Source organism: Miniopterus natalensis, chromosome 12 (genome assembly GCF_054644295.1).
Source record: "Miniopterus natalensis isolate mMinNat1 chromosome 12, mMinNat1.hap1, whole genome shotgun sequence".
Lineage (NCBI taxonomy): Eukaryota > Metazoa > Chordata > Mammalia > Chiroptera > Miniopteridae > Miniopterus > Miniopterus natalensis.
In genome coordinates this window covers 10,607,974-10,622,096 of record NC_142092.1, presented here as the reverse complement: position 1 = coordinate 10,622,096, position 14,123 = coordinate 10,607,974, and the positions used below count along the sequence as shown (strand labels likewise).

Below are 14,123 nucleotides of genomic sequence, written 5' to 3'. Positions count from 1 at the left end.
TTGGTAAATCACTGAACCGGCAAGGATGAGGTAGGGGGAACTATTCGGAAGCTCTTGCAATAGTTTAAGCAAAAGATGATGGTGCTTTGGACCATGCATTTAATCTTTAATAAAGGAGATGCGGTCAGATTTTGGGTAGATTTTGTTCCAAAAACTAAGAGAATTTACAGGTAGAATGAACAGAGGGGAACGGTGGGAGAGAGAAGGTGGTGAGAAGGCAGTGAGGGCGTTTTTAAGAGAAAGTCAATGGTTCTGGTTTGACCAAGTTAAACATGAGGTATTTGCCATTCATCTTAGTGAGCATTTATCATATGATCTGGCTGCTCAGCCTTTTTAACCCTGTTCTCATGCATCTGTGCTTTTATTCTTGGAGCCTCATTTCCAAAGGCAGAAACCCAGAAGCTTACTCAGGCTCCACTGCAACTGGGCCAGACAAGTGACCTAAAACCCAGCCATCGAGCCACCCAGCTGATGTAGAAGTCAGCTACTTGAGGAGGAAACAAGGTGTGGGCTCCAGTTGTCGCCACCTGTCTTCATGAAGGAGCAGCATGAGGCGTTCTGGAGCCCAGGCCCAGGCTCAGCAGATGTGCTAAGACGCCTTTGTTCAGAGGCAGCACAGTGGTCGATGGGGGGGCACCGCGGCAGTGAGATTTGGAATTCTTCCAGGCCAGCTGGTCCCCAAGGCTGACTTCCTACTGTTCCTGAAAGTCTATGAGCTATCTAAAATCCTTTATTAAATCATTTTCTGCTTTAACCAGCTAGGGTGAGTTCCACTCTTTTCAGCAAGAACACACACACACCTGGCAACAGTCACATGGAAATGTTTAGTAGTAGTTTGAAACTCAGAGGAGAGGCCAAATCTGGAGAAATAAATTTGAGGACCATTGGTGTATATATATATATATATATATATATACACACACACACATATATATATACACATATATTTAGAGCCCTAGAGTTCGAAATAATTCACCAAGTAAGAGACCATTTATAGAGAAAACAAGGGTTTGATAGAGGTGATACCATTTAGAGAACTTGGAGGAGCCGGGAAAGGAGACTTTGAAGAAGAAGCTATTATTCTGAGATTATGCATCAGGAAGGAAGAACTCCTGTTGAGTAAAGGGAGAGTGGTAGACAAAAATATATGCTCCACATAATGGCCTAGTGTTTGCATGGCTGAGAATAAGGGCCTCTGGAATGAGTTATTGAGACAGTGTCATGCTTTAGGAACAAGGACCGATCATGTGTTTATGACCTAAAAGAGCTAGAACCATGGAGCTCAAGCCTGTGGCTCTAGTGAGGTGCTGACATGGATCTGGACATCACTGCGCCGGTGGACAAGCATGCTCTGCCCACCCTCCAACAGTGTTTAGCAGCAACACTGGTGAGTGTAATGGGAACCCTAGTGTTGGTGCACCAACCAGACTTCTCGGGGCTCCACCTCTTGTCATGGCAAGCAGGGCTAACCCCTGTAGAGTGAGGCAGCCACAAATTCCTAGATAATTTCTGGTGGAATTAAAGATGAAGGTTGATTTAGTCTAAAGAAAGAGATGCTGAATATCCTGAATATTAGGACAAAGGGCAATTGTTTTAGCAAATAGTTGTAAAAGAGCAACTATAATTATTTAACAAGTAATAATAAAAAAGCAATGAGTTATAAAATAATTGTAAATTATGAGATCTTATATATTTGTATCCCAAATTTGTAAATTGGATTAAACTAGTTTTATTCAGTTGTAAGCTTCATAAGAAAAAATTTGAAAAGCATATGTTTACTTAAATCAAAATGGAAATGTATCTGTTTGTGTCCCTCTTGAGTACAGTCAGTCTTTGTTCAAAGACAACCCACTTATTTTACTACTATAATCTAAGTATATAAATACTATCAAAGTACTAAACATATATATGTGTGTGGGTGGGTGTGTATTTATATATTCACACATCAGTCCAATATTTCATGTCATTTAAAGTGACTTAATTTGTTGCCACCCTGAGAAGTTGAGATTCCTTGTGTTTTTAGTCTTAGAGGAAATTTGAATATGTCTCCAGGGTAGTTCAAGTCACTGCACGCCCGAGGAAGAACACATTTCACTGTGCTCCATCTCACTTGAGAAAGCAACTTTCTGCTACCAATCAGAGTTGAAAATGTTCTTAAAATTATCTGATACAGACTGTGTATGTAACCCCTGTATGTATTATTATTAGTTTAAATCATAGAAAAGTGCTATATTCTAGGGTCAGAAAAAAGGTTAAATATCAGCAATTCATATAGTTTAACCAAATACTCTTTCTATATAGGGAACTGATTTCACACTTTATTCACCTCTAACATAGGTTCTGAGACACTTGGTAACCCTGTGTTCCTACTTGAAGTAGAAATAGAATTTATAAGAAACATTAGCATGTGCAAACTGGGAGATTTGGGGACTCTCAGCCAATACATGCACCCTCCTTCTGGCTCTGTCACCAGTCATTCCATAAATTCTGCTTTCCTGTCTTTGGCAGTAGGAAGCCCAAAGATTTAATTCATTAATTATCTTCTTGGATATTCTGAAGTCCTGATTCCAAAAGAAATTAACTCAGTGTCTTTATAATTTGGCAACTTCAATTTGCCTGTAAGAAAATAGTGGGGACAGTCTACAAATCAGAAGAGTAATGGGGTATCTAACATTCAGATTGTAATATAGAGCAAGCTTGGTATTTAGGTGTGTGGTTAGATGTTAAAAGGAGCTCATTCTGTCTCAGAGTTAGGAGGCCCCGAAGACTAAGAACAAAACAGCAGCTGTCATGTACCTCCAAATAAGATGCTAGACCGCCCAAGGGGATAAACTAGCAATTTATAAAATTGGTCGGCAAGATGCTTTTTATTTCTTGTCTGCCAAGGTTTTCCATGTTTTTCTTCTCTGAAGATACTTCTGACCATTCTAAGCAGTACTGCTTACATCCCAACTTAGCCCGATAGCTAGGTTGCTGCTTTATCATAATTTATCAGTCCTTTATCATAGCACTTACCTCAATTTATTATTATTATTGGTTGGTTTATTTATTTTCTCTATTAGGCCAAGCTCCACAGGTTAGTGACTCCTTAGAGTTGTCTGCACCTAGCACAATATACAAAACATAAGTAGGCAACAAGTATGAAAGGATGGTCCAAAATGAAAAAATTTATCAAGTCAAAGGGGAAAAATCCACTTAATTATCTTGATCAATAACATTGGGAGTTTACCTATTAAAAAATACAAAAGGACTATAAATAAATGAAAACAGCCAACCTCATTAGCAGGTGACATAAATTGAACTATCTCCCAGCGATTAGATATTTGTTTTTGTGTGCGTTGGTCAGAATGTAGAAGAATCTCTTCCTTGTCTTTTTAGAACTTATTGTGGACTTTACTTTTCCCACAATGGACAGATAAAATCTCTTTAAAATAAATGAAGTTATTTTTGAAAATGTATTCAAATGATACTGGTACTAAACTTTACAGAGTTGCAAGTATCTGGATCTGTCCATTAAGCTTTCGTTTAGGAGTTTGCAGACATGGACAATCTCTATCAATGAAGTGTTAGATGGGGGTCATACGATTCTAAAACATGCATGTGGTTTTTCTCCTCTTTGTCCCAACCCTCACCCCCATCATTTTCACAAGACACCCACCTTCATGTTTGGACATTGATTTTTCCTGAGTCACCAGTGCCAAGGCCCAGGGCAGGCTGCCCCAAGATATTCATAATGGCATATTGATCATTTTGAACTAAAATCACCTGAGAAGCAGCAGGAGCAGGAAGAGCTCTCTGATTCCCCTGTCCTTCTAAAAGCAGGACAGGACATACATCTCTATGACAGGCGCCCTCTGCTCCTGAGGGCTGAGAGACAACCTGGTCACGGGAGTTAAAAGAACCCAGAGCAGGAATCGTGTATAAACAAACCTCATAACGACTTTACTAACCTACTACCAAGCCCAAACTTTGTTTAGATTCCTCACTAGCAAATACCCAGACCTGCTCAGATGCCTCTCGAACGAGCACTTTCTTTGTCCTGTCAATTTCTCACAAACTTACTGTTTCCTTGTCTACAAAGTATAAAAAGGTGCCTGATTCGATCATTCCTTTGGCCCTCATTTTATGATCTGAGCATCATATTGCGGTTCTCCCGTGTGCATGAATTAAATTTTTTTTGCTCCTGTTAATCAGATCCTGTTTTAATTTTATTATAGCGAGTGCAGCCCTAAGAGCTAAAGGAGGGTTGTTTGTTTGTTTTGGGGGGAATTCTCCAGCTCCTCAACACTAGAAATAGGAATGCTCCAGCATTCTGAGAACAGAATTTGCTGTGAGTAGAGCTCAAGCTTTAGCATATTACAGATTTTCAATGTCTTACGATAAACTCACATTTTTTTCAACATTTAAGGCCAGTTAAAACAGCCTTAAATTTTTTATTTAAAAAAAATTTTTAACTACAGTTGACATTCAATATTAGTTTGTATTAGTTGCAGGTGTACAGCATAGTGGTTAGACAATCCTATACTTTACAAAGTATCCTCCCTGATGTTTCCAGTCCTCACCTGGCCCCATACATAGTTATTACAATATTATTGACTGAATTTCCTAAGCTGTACTTTACATCCCTGCGACTATTTTGTAAGCAGCCATTTGTACTTTCCAATCCCTCGGCCTTTTTCACCGTCCCCCAGCCTCTTCCCCTTTGGCGCCCCTCAGCCTGTTCTCTGTGAGTCTGCCTCTGTTTTGTTTGTTCGTTTAAATCGTTCTTTAGATTCCGCATGTAAGTAAAATCCTGTGGTGCTTGCCTTCCTCCGGCTGACTTACTTCGCTCAGCATAGTGCCCGCTCGGTCCACCCGAGCGGCAAACGGCAGCCTCTCTGAGTGCTCAGAACGCTCAGGGCCCGCGTCCGAAAGAGAGGGCCCGGGCCCCTCTTCAGGCAGCTCGCTGCCTGCACGACAGTAAGGCCGCAATGTCAACACCCAGTGAAGTTACCTGTGATGCTTAGTGCTCATCGCACAGACGCCCCTCCGTTCTTAAAAGTTAGTGAGTAAACAAATGCACAAGATTATTACTTTCATATACCATGTACAGGATACACCCATCTGTGTAGAGCACAGGGAATTTCTACAGAAAGCAGCAGGTTTAGAGCCTTGGCTCGACAGTGATGTAAACCTGAGGCTGGATCTGGGCTCTGCTACTGACAACAAACTGACTTTAGTCATTGCCTATCTTTTCTAAGATTCAATTCTCACATTTCCCACATATTTAAAATAGACTCGATATTCTTGTCTGATTAAATGAGATAATGTGTTAAGCTAGGCACAGTAACAGGTTTATAGTACACATTCAGTAAATTATAATAATTATTGTCTCCACTTAAATCACTAAATCTTATAAACACTTTTTAATGGTGTATTAATGACCTACAAGTGGTATAATTAATTAAATCAGGCAGAATACAAAATAACCTGAGGATATATATATCATAATAGTAACTATGTTAGCAATCAAATCCCACCTTTTTATTTTCACCTGCTGACTCATGGTACAGAATAAATTTTCTAAATTGTAATAATATGATCAATGGGTGGGAGTGGATAAAATAAGTCCATTTGAATTCTATGTAATGATATGCAAATTAGTTATATGAGCCTGGTAGCGCTTGGTCTTACTGAAGAATATTATGAAATATGATCATATGTTTCATATGAATATTATGAGTCATCCTTCTGGCCTCTGCTGCACAAGGTGGTCATGACTGTAATTCAAGTGTGTCACTGGTTATACTGCAGAGCAGGAAACACTGATGGCGATGAACTGTGGAAGGAAGGCCAGGATTTAATCACCAGATGCGGAGGTGAAAATGGAAATCAAGGGATTACATGAGTCAAACCCCTAGAGGATTAAATGAATACTTAATTTAGCTTATTTGAATGAGTAAAGACTAAGCTGAAAAGCTGAAAAGTATTCCTCACAACTGATGAAGAGTGGTATTATCTCAAAATAGAGGAAAGAGAAAAAAGTTATTCAAAAATACTCATTCAAGTATCATGGTAGTTGAGGAAAACTGGCCACATCTAAATGTCTAAAAATAATAAAATAATGAATGAGTTAAAATAAAGTCACACCTTGGAAATTATTCAGCCAAACGATGCTCATAGAGACTAAGGTCATATGAGATAATGCTTGAGTTTAAATATTAGAAGAAAATCAAGATAACTAATCTTGCAGGTACTGTGAGTATAATTTTATAAATAAACAATATATATCTAGGAAATACAAAGAACTCAGTTAATTTATTTTATTTCCCTTTAATAAATTGTATTTTCCCTTTAATAAGTTGTATTGTACAGTTTTAACAAGCGCATACAACTTGACTTCTTCCTTATAATTGATAGTACAGAATGTATTTTAAGTATTCCATCTGAGGCAGTGGAATATGTTCTACACTATGGAATTCAATTGGGTACTTCTCTCAAGAGCATCAACTAGAGCTTTTTGGGTCTGAAAAAAAATAATAATTCAACTCAGAAAATACTCAGTTTACAAAGAAACATTAATTCAGGCCATGTGTGTCATGCAAATTGAGTTAAGCACCCATATTATATGCCTGAAAGTTGTCTCAAATTATACAAAATGTTTATGAAAAATGTGCATTCTTATATTCTTAAAAGAAAATCAAAGAACTTCACTGTAGATATATTTGAGATCAAAATAGGATTTGTCAACCGACAGTCATTGGCCTTAATTCAACACCAACAGGAATCCCCAGTTTGGGGTGCGTGACACTTTATTCAGTGCAAATAGCTCAATTTTGATATGGCAAGGCTGTGAGAACAGCACAGCTGTGTAGGAGTTCAATGGTATTACAACTCATAGAGAGGCGGCAAGGCTGTGAGGAGGCCCCGGGGAGAGGAAGTCCAAGGGCCCCCTCCCCTGGGTGGCTAGACAGCTCTACTCTGCCCGCTCTTCTCTGCTTAGATCCAGGGAGACATCTCTGGTGTCTTATCTCGGGTGCTTCAGCTCCAACCAAGGAAATGCAGTCTTCACTGAAACCGAAAAGTGTCTTCCTCTAGACAGAGGGGGCCTGGCTTATGTAGCCAGAAGTCCCTGCCCCTGGCCTCTGATTGGCCCATCCTCATGCAGATGAGGACTCCAAACCTTTGCATTTTGATTGATCCCAAAAGCACTGTCCTGATTGGTCAGAATGGAGCTGCTCTAGTTGGTCAATGAAGATGCTCTTGGGGGAGCAGCTCCTACTGGATGGGGAAAGTCTCAGACCTTTTGGTTGAAATAGGATCCCAGGAGCTCCTTCCTAAGAGCTGGCTCAGCCCAGAACACAGTGCAGGCAGGCGATTCAGTGCAGGCTTCTCCCCGAAGTGTGGATTGTGTGAGAAACCCCTGTGTAGAAACAGCTGCTAGGCTCTGTGATTTGTATTTGTTTGCTTGTTTTAATTTGAGCTAGTTGGCCACGGGGAGTCCTTCCTGGTAGGTATCTTCTTTCATAGATTCAGATTCATAGAGCAAGTGTTATATTTTATTTGTAAATGAAATCAAATACTGGACTATAAAACATTACTATTTGAAAATCTGTAAAGATAACTAATGAATCTTAATTGGATTTAGACAATACCTTTGGGTTATATTTCTGTTTGTGAGAATTGTTACAACTTGGCTAATTAATTATGTCCATGGTCCAAGTGATCAAGTAGACGATTTAACAGCTGGATCTGATTAGTCTTAAGTGACTAGTTACCTAGGCTGGCTTTCTTCAGAAAAATTGCATTTTAAAAAATCATATGAATTTCATGTGGTATAAGAAGTTGGAATTTATTTTCCTTTAGTTAGTGATGGCGGGGTGAACCTGGCAGGTACATTTAACTACAAGTAGTTAAGCTGCCCACAGAATTCGTCCTGTTCCATGTAGGTAAAGCAAATCATGAAGCACTTAAAGACAAGTTCTAGCAGAAAACAAAAACATAACAATACGTAAAGAGAGAAGTGGTCCTAACTCATGGTTCAGAAGCGAAATACTAAAAAGAGGTCATATTACATTAAAGGAGACAGAGAGGAGATACAGAAGTCTAATCATTTTAGCCTTAGGGCTGATCTGTCTTCAGCCTGCATTACAGGGAAGTTCAAGGGAAAAATGGGTTTTGGGGGGACATTCCTCTGGAGTGACATTCCCAACATGGATGGTATTATTGCCAGTTATTCTATTAGACTCCTGAGAGTAGCGCAATGAAAGCTGCTTGCACTTTATAGATAACCAATGACTCCCAGTCTGCGTTCTGCCATTTACAACGAGTGAGACCTTAGAGGGGTCATATAAACTACCTGCGTCTGTATCTCATCTATAAAATAGCTACAAGGATCTGTCTCTTACAGGATAGCTGTAATAATAAAATCAAATTAAATGTCATGGAGGAAATACTCAGGATTATACCCAGCTACTCTACTAGATAGGCATTTGTATTCGTTTTCTATTGTGTGACAATCTATCACAAATTTAATGGCTTAAAACAACACTCCTGTATTATTAGCTCATACTTCTGTGAGTCAGAAGTTCAGGCAGACTTATCCAGCTTCTCTGCTTAGGGTCTGTAGAGCTTGGAATCTTCTTTAAAGCTCATTCCTTGAGCTTTCTGGCTGTTGGCTGGAGGTCACGCACAGCTTCCAGAAGTCCTTGAATGAGGCCCCTCTCCAGTATTTTGATTCTCTCTGACTTCACCTTCTGGATCAAACAGAGAAATTGTTGTTATTAAACAGTTTGTGTGATTAGATTAGGCCCACCCTGGTAATCTTCCTTTTGATTAACTCACTGTCAACTTTAATTATTTTTGCAAAATTTCTTTTGCCATGTAAGTTATGACTTCTCATTGTATTCAGAGTCCCAGGTATTACATTGGGAAATCTTGGAGGAACATTTAGAACTCTGCCTATCACAACCTCAATAAATGTGAGCTCTTTGTCTTCCTCTCCTATCTCTAAGAGGAGCAGAGCCCTGTGCTTATTTTCCATCTTAATATTATTTGTGAAAATATCCACTGTCCACACAGTCCCTGCAAGATCTGGGAAACTTAGAGTTGGCATCTCAAAACTCCAGACTGCAGGGCTAGCTGATGGAACTGCTGAATCAATAAGGGACACTCATGCTCAAGTAACAATTGCTTTGGGATTGACTAATGTATCAAAGTGTTAAAGAACACTTAGTGAAATTAGGGATGGTGGATCTGGACCCCACTCCTCTGTTAAATCAGGAGATCAAATTAAAATGCTCTTGGTAACAATGAGAAGTCAACTGGGAGATAAGAGCCCCCTCCTTCTGCATCTGACCACAAAGCCTTAAATGTGGGAGGTCAGAACCGCTTTAGCCAGCCACCTTTCCTACCACATGGAGGAGCCCAAGAGAGTGATATTAACATGCACTTTACATGTATCTCCTCCATCAGTGCTATCCATCCTCATGATAACCCTTTGAGATTTTACAGATCATGGAACAGAAGTTTCGAGAGGTTAAAGAGTTAAGTTCTCACAGTCGGGAAGGTGGCAGAGTTGGCTTCCAAACCTATTTGTCTCTCTACAAAACCCATTTTGCTTAAAGAATGTTATGGCACCTTCTGTATTGGTTACATGAGCTTGAATGAAATGTTTATTTATTTATTTACTAAACACGCACAAACACATGTATATATGTAAATGCACATCTTCCCTCAACTTAATGGTTGAAAAATGCTTGAACAGATGAGCCTAGAGTCATAGCAATCCCATAATTATTATATGATTGGCAGAACAATTAATCGACCTTAACTCAACATAATTGGTTAAATTTTTATCTCTTGACTTGAGACCACCAATTACTATTCAGCCAGTGACCCTCCAAGTCTGCTCAGGTTTTACCTTTCACTTGCAGACCCAAGTTCTATGAATAATGTGAATATGAGCTATTTGAGAACTTTATGCCTCATATCTTGGTATCAGTTAAAGGCTAGAGATAAGTAAAAGTCTCCATCTATGCAATTACTACAGCCAAATAAAATGAGGCCAGAGAATAATATTTGAGAATTCGGATTCTGCTAAAACCATGAGGCAGGAGGCGTTCCCTCACTATCTTTAGTACAGTACAACAACGCTCCTTTGCTTGGAGTAATTTAATCATGTAACCCTTGCTCAAGTAACCACAATGGCCTTGGGAAAAACTAGAACAAGCTCTGGGATATGTCTCTTATCCAATGCTGTACCCCTTGAATAGTCTGGCAACTGTAGGTGCTCAATAAATTCTTATTTATTGAATGAATGAAACACAATGGGTTCTAATTCCAGGGAATCCTCTAGTTACTCAGATAAAATAATCTAAAATTTAAACCTACCTCTAATGATTCCAGCGTTGTTAATCCTGCCTTACAGTTGCATGTGTAAATGTTGAATAACTTGGTTTCCTGAAATAGGACAAGCTTTGTTCATTTCAATTTGCTTTTAGCACAGTATGGCTAGGGAGAAATCTTTATGTGCACAGTATCTTCAGCATGTTCGATAAAGTGATTTATTTGTCTCAGCTTTGCCTTGCTGAAGCCTCTTCTTCCAGGGTTTTGGTCATTTTTCTACCTATTTCACCTTGGGGAGTTTTGGAATATTGTAGCTTTCAGGGAATTGATCCATGTCATTGAAGCTGCCAAACTCATGTGGATAGAGTTATTTGTACTAATCCCGTACTATCCTTTTAATGGCACTGTGTTATGCAGTGATATCTCCCATTTTGTTCATTTCTATTCCTTTTTTCCTGTCAGTTCTACTACCAATTTATCAATATAATTGATCTCTTCCAAAAATGAGCTTTTTTGTTCATTGATCTTTTATAACTTTTTCTGTGTCCAATTTTATTAATCTTCTCTTATTTTATTATTTTCTTCTGCTTGCTTTGGGATTATTTCGCTCTTCTTTTTCTCTCTGCAGATGGAAGCTTCAATTATTGATTGGAGAACTTTCCTGTTTCCTAATATAAGCATTTAATGCTATTTACTTCACCCTAAGCACATCTTTAACTGAATCCCATAAATTTTGATATCTTGTATTTTCATTCTTGTTCAGTTCAGAATCTTTCTAACTTTCCTTGAGGCTGCCTCTTTGACCCACTCATTTAGATTCAGTTGACAGATGGTTCTAGTTCTTCTATATCCTCACTGATTTTCTGTCTACCAATTTCACCTATTTCTGAAAGAGGGGTGTTGACATAGCAAACTGTAATTTTGAATTTATCTATTTCTCTTTTTATTTTTGTCAGCGTTTGTGTCATGCAGTTTGAAGATCTTTCGTTACATGTATAAACATTCAGGGTTGTTCTTTTTCTTGGTTAGCTACTTCAGTTTCCTTTTCATTAATGATTGCATGAGATATCTTTCCCCACATTTTTTACTTTTACAATACCCATGCATTATATTTAAAGTGATTTCTTTTTTTTTTTTTAATATGTCTTTATCGATTTCAGAGAGAGGAAAGGCGAGGGAGAGGGAGAGAGAGAAACACCAATGATGAGAGAGCCATTGATCGGTTGCCTCCTGCATGCCCCCAACCGGGAATCGAACCCCGATCACCTGGATCCTAGGTCGACGCTCAACAGCCAAGCCACACCCGGTCAGGCTTGGAGTGATTTCTTAAGGAGAGCATATAGCTGGCTCATGTTTTATTTTTAACCATTTGTGACAATCTCTGTTTTCAATTGATACACTTAGACAGCTTGCATTTACAGTAATTATCGATGTATTTTGACAGGTCTTCCATTTTATTATTTGTTGGATTTTCCCCTCTGTTTTTAATTCTTCTGTTTCTATTTGATGACTTTTTTTTAGATTATTAGAAGGTTTTTAGCATTCCTTTCCATTTTTCTTTTAGTTTTTTGCTATATCTCAGTATATATTTAGAGAATTTTTCTAAAGATTACAATCTATTTACTTATCTTTTCACAGTATATTTAAAATGAATGTTTTCCTGCCTCAAATTGAATGTAGAAAACTTACCACCATATAGGTCCTTGAATTTCCTCCCTTTGTGCTGTTGTGGTCATGTGCATTACATGTTATATACATTTTTTTAAAAACACACACCAGGCAATGTTTTAATTTATGCCTTCAACCATCATATATATTCTAAAGAACTTAAGAGGGAAAAATATATTAAGCCATGTATTTATCAGTTATGTTGCTCTTTTTTTATTTCTAAGTTCGGTTTCCCTCTGATATGATTTCCTGTTTATTTACAAATTCCTTTTGCATTTGTTTTAGAGCAGGTGTGCTGATGATGAATCCTCTTAGTTTTACTTTATCTGAGAATGTCTTTATTTCACCTTCATTTCTGAAAGTTATTTTCACTGGGTGTAGAATTATGGGTTGACAGTTGTTTTCTTTACTCTTTAAAACTGATGTGCTGCTTGCAGTGCCTGTGCATTCAGCGCACTTCCCAAGTTGCTGGCTGTGTGGGCCGGGGTGGCCTGAGCTGTTGGACCTGCAGCGAGAGGCTTCAAAGCCTCATTAAAAATGCTTGGGTCCCTATGAAGCTCTCCTACACCCAGGTTTACCAGGAGATCTGGGGAGGAATGGAGCTGCTGGGCTTCATAGTTTACAAAATCAGGAGCTCTGATAAAATAACTAAAGCTTTGAAAGCTTGGAGTCCTGCACCTGCCCATGGTCATCACTAACCAGCTGACCCTGGAGTGCACAGCAGGTGCAGCATCGGCCTCGCTGTAGATTTTAGCTCTGTTAGATGGAAATGTGGGACATGCCATATATTGTAGAAGTACCGTTTCCTTGGTGACACGAATAATAAATATACCAGTAAGACTAAACTAAACAAAACAAATATAAGCAAAAACCTGATGTCCTACTTTTGGGCCTCCTTGGATTCTAACAAGTCCTTTGTTATTTAAATCATTGATTCCCTACATATTACATGCTCTTCTTTGCTATAATTCATATTATATGAATTTTGGAGGAGGTTGGAGAAAGGTGTTGTATTTGGTTTTTAGCATTTTGATTATATGTCTAGGCACTGATCTCTTTGAGTTTGTGGTGTTCAGGTTTTACTGAGCTTTATGTACTTATAAGTTTATGTATTTTACAAAGCTTTTAGACATTACTTCTTTTTTTTTTCTTTTTTCTAAACCACCCTGGTTGTTTTCTCCTGGGATTCTGATGACATAAAAATTAGAACTTTCCACACCTTACCACAGTTTCCTCAGCAGGGAAGTTTTTCATTTTTTAAAAATATCTATATATATTTTTGTCTTGGTCAAATTAGATCATTTCTATCCATCTAGGTTCAAGTTCCTGACTCTCCCTTCAGTCATCTCCATTACCCTGATCTATCCTTTAAGTGTGATTTTAATTTCAGTTCTTGTGTTTTTCAGTTCTAAAACTTCCATTTTGTTCTGACTTATACCTTTTATTTCCCTGATCATTTGGGGATTGGTGTCTGTTGTTTGTCTTTTCCCTTGTCAGTTGTTGAGTATTTTTTCATCCTGTGTAAAATGTCAAGTAATTTGTATTAAAATTATGCTGTTAGATTATTATATTTATAAATACATATATTAAACATGTATTAAATATTATGCTATTTGATTATTATATCTTGTTTAAATCCTATGGAAAATGTTAATACTTTCCTTTGATTTAGGAAGCAATTAAGTTAACTTTAGACCAAAAGTTCTAACCCACCTCTTATGGTCTGTGATTCCAATGTCAGTTCAGTTTTCACAGTCTGTGCAGTGTTCTATGAACCTGTTTTGATTGCCCAGTCTGGGACCTATGCAGTGTACTATTCTGAATTTCTCTTACCAAAGCTTTGGTATGTTTATGGTCAGATCCATTCCTCTTGGGAATGAGCCTTGCCCTCGTATACTCTCTAGGTCCTAAAGGCTTATCTTCTAGGACTAATGGCTAGAAACATTGGGCTTTAGTTTACCTTCCTGCCTTGCATTCCAACAACTGAATATACCTCCAGAACAAAGCAGTTGGGAAGGTAGAGAGACACAAAAAACAGTGGGAGTCTTTTCAACAAATGGAGTTGGGGTGACTGCATGTTCAATGCAAAAGAATAAAGTTGGAACCCTACTTCACACTGTTTCTCTACA

At 38.3% G+C, this 14,123-nt stretch overlaps 1 pseudogene; it reads left to right on the top strand.

The window, feature by feature from the left end:
- The first annotated feature begins 1,312 nt into the window (after positions 1-1,312).
- Positions 1,313-12,692, top strand: LOC107543076 (ATP synthase F(0) complex subunit j, mitochondrial pseudogene; annotated as a pseudogene).
- Positions 12,693-14,123: the final 1,431 nt, after the last annotated feature.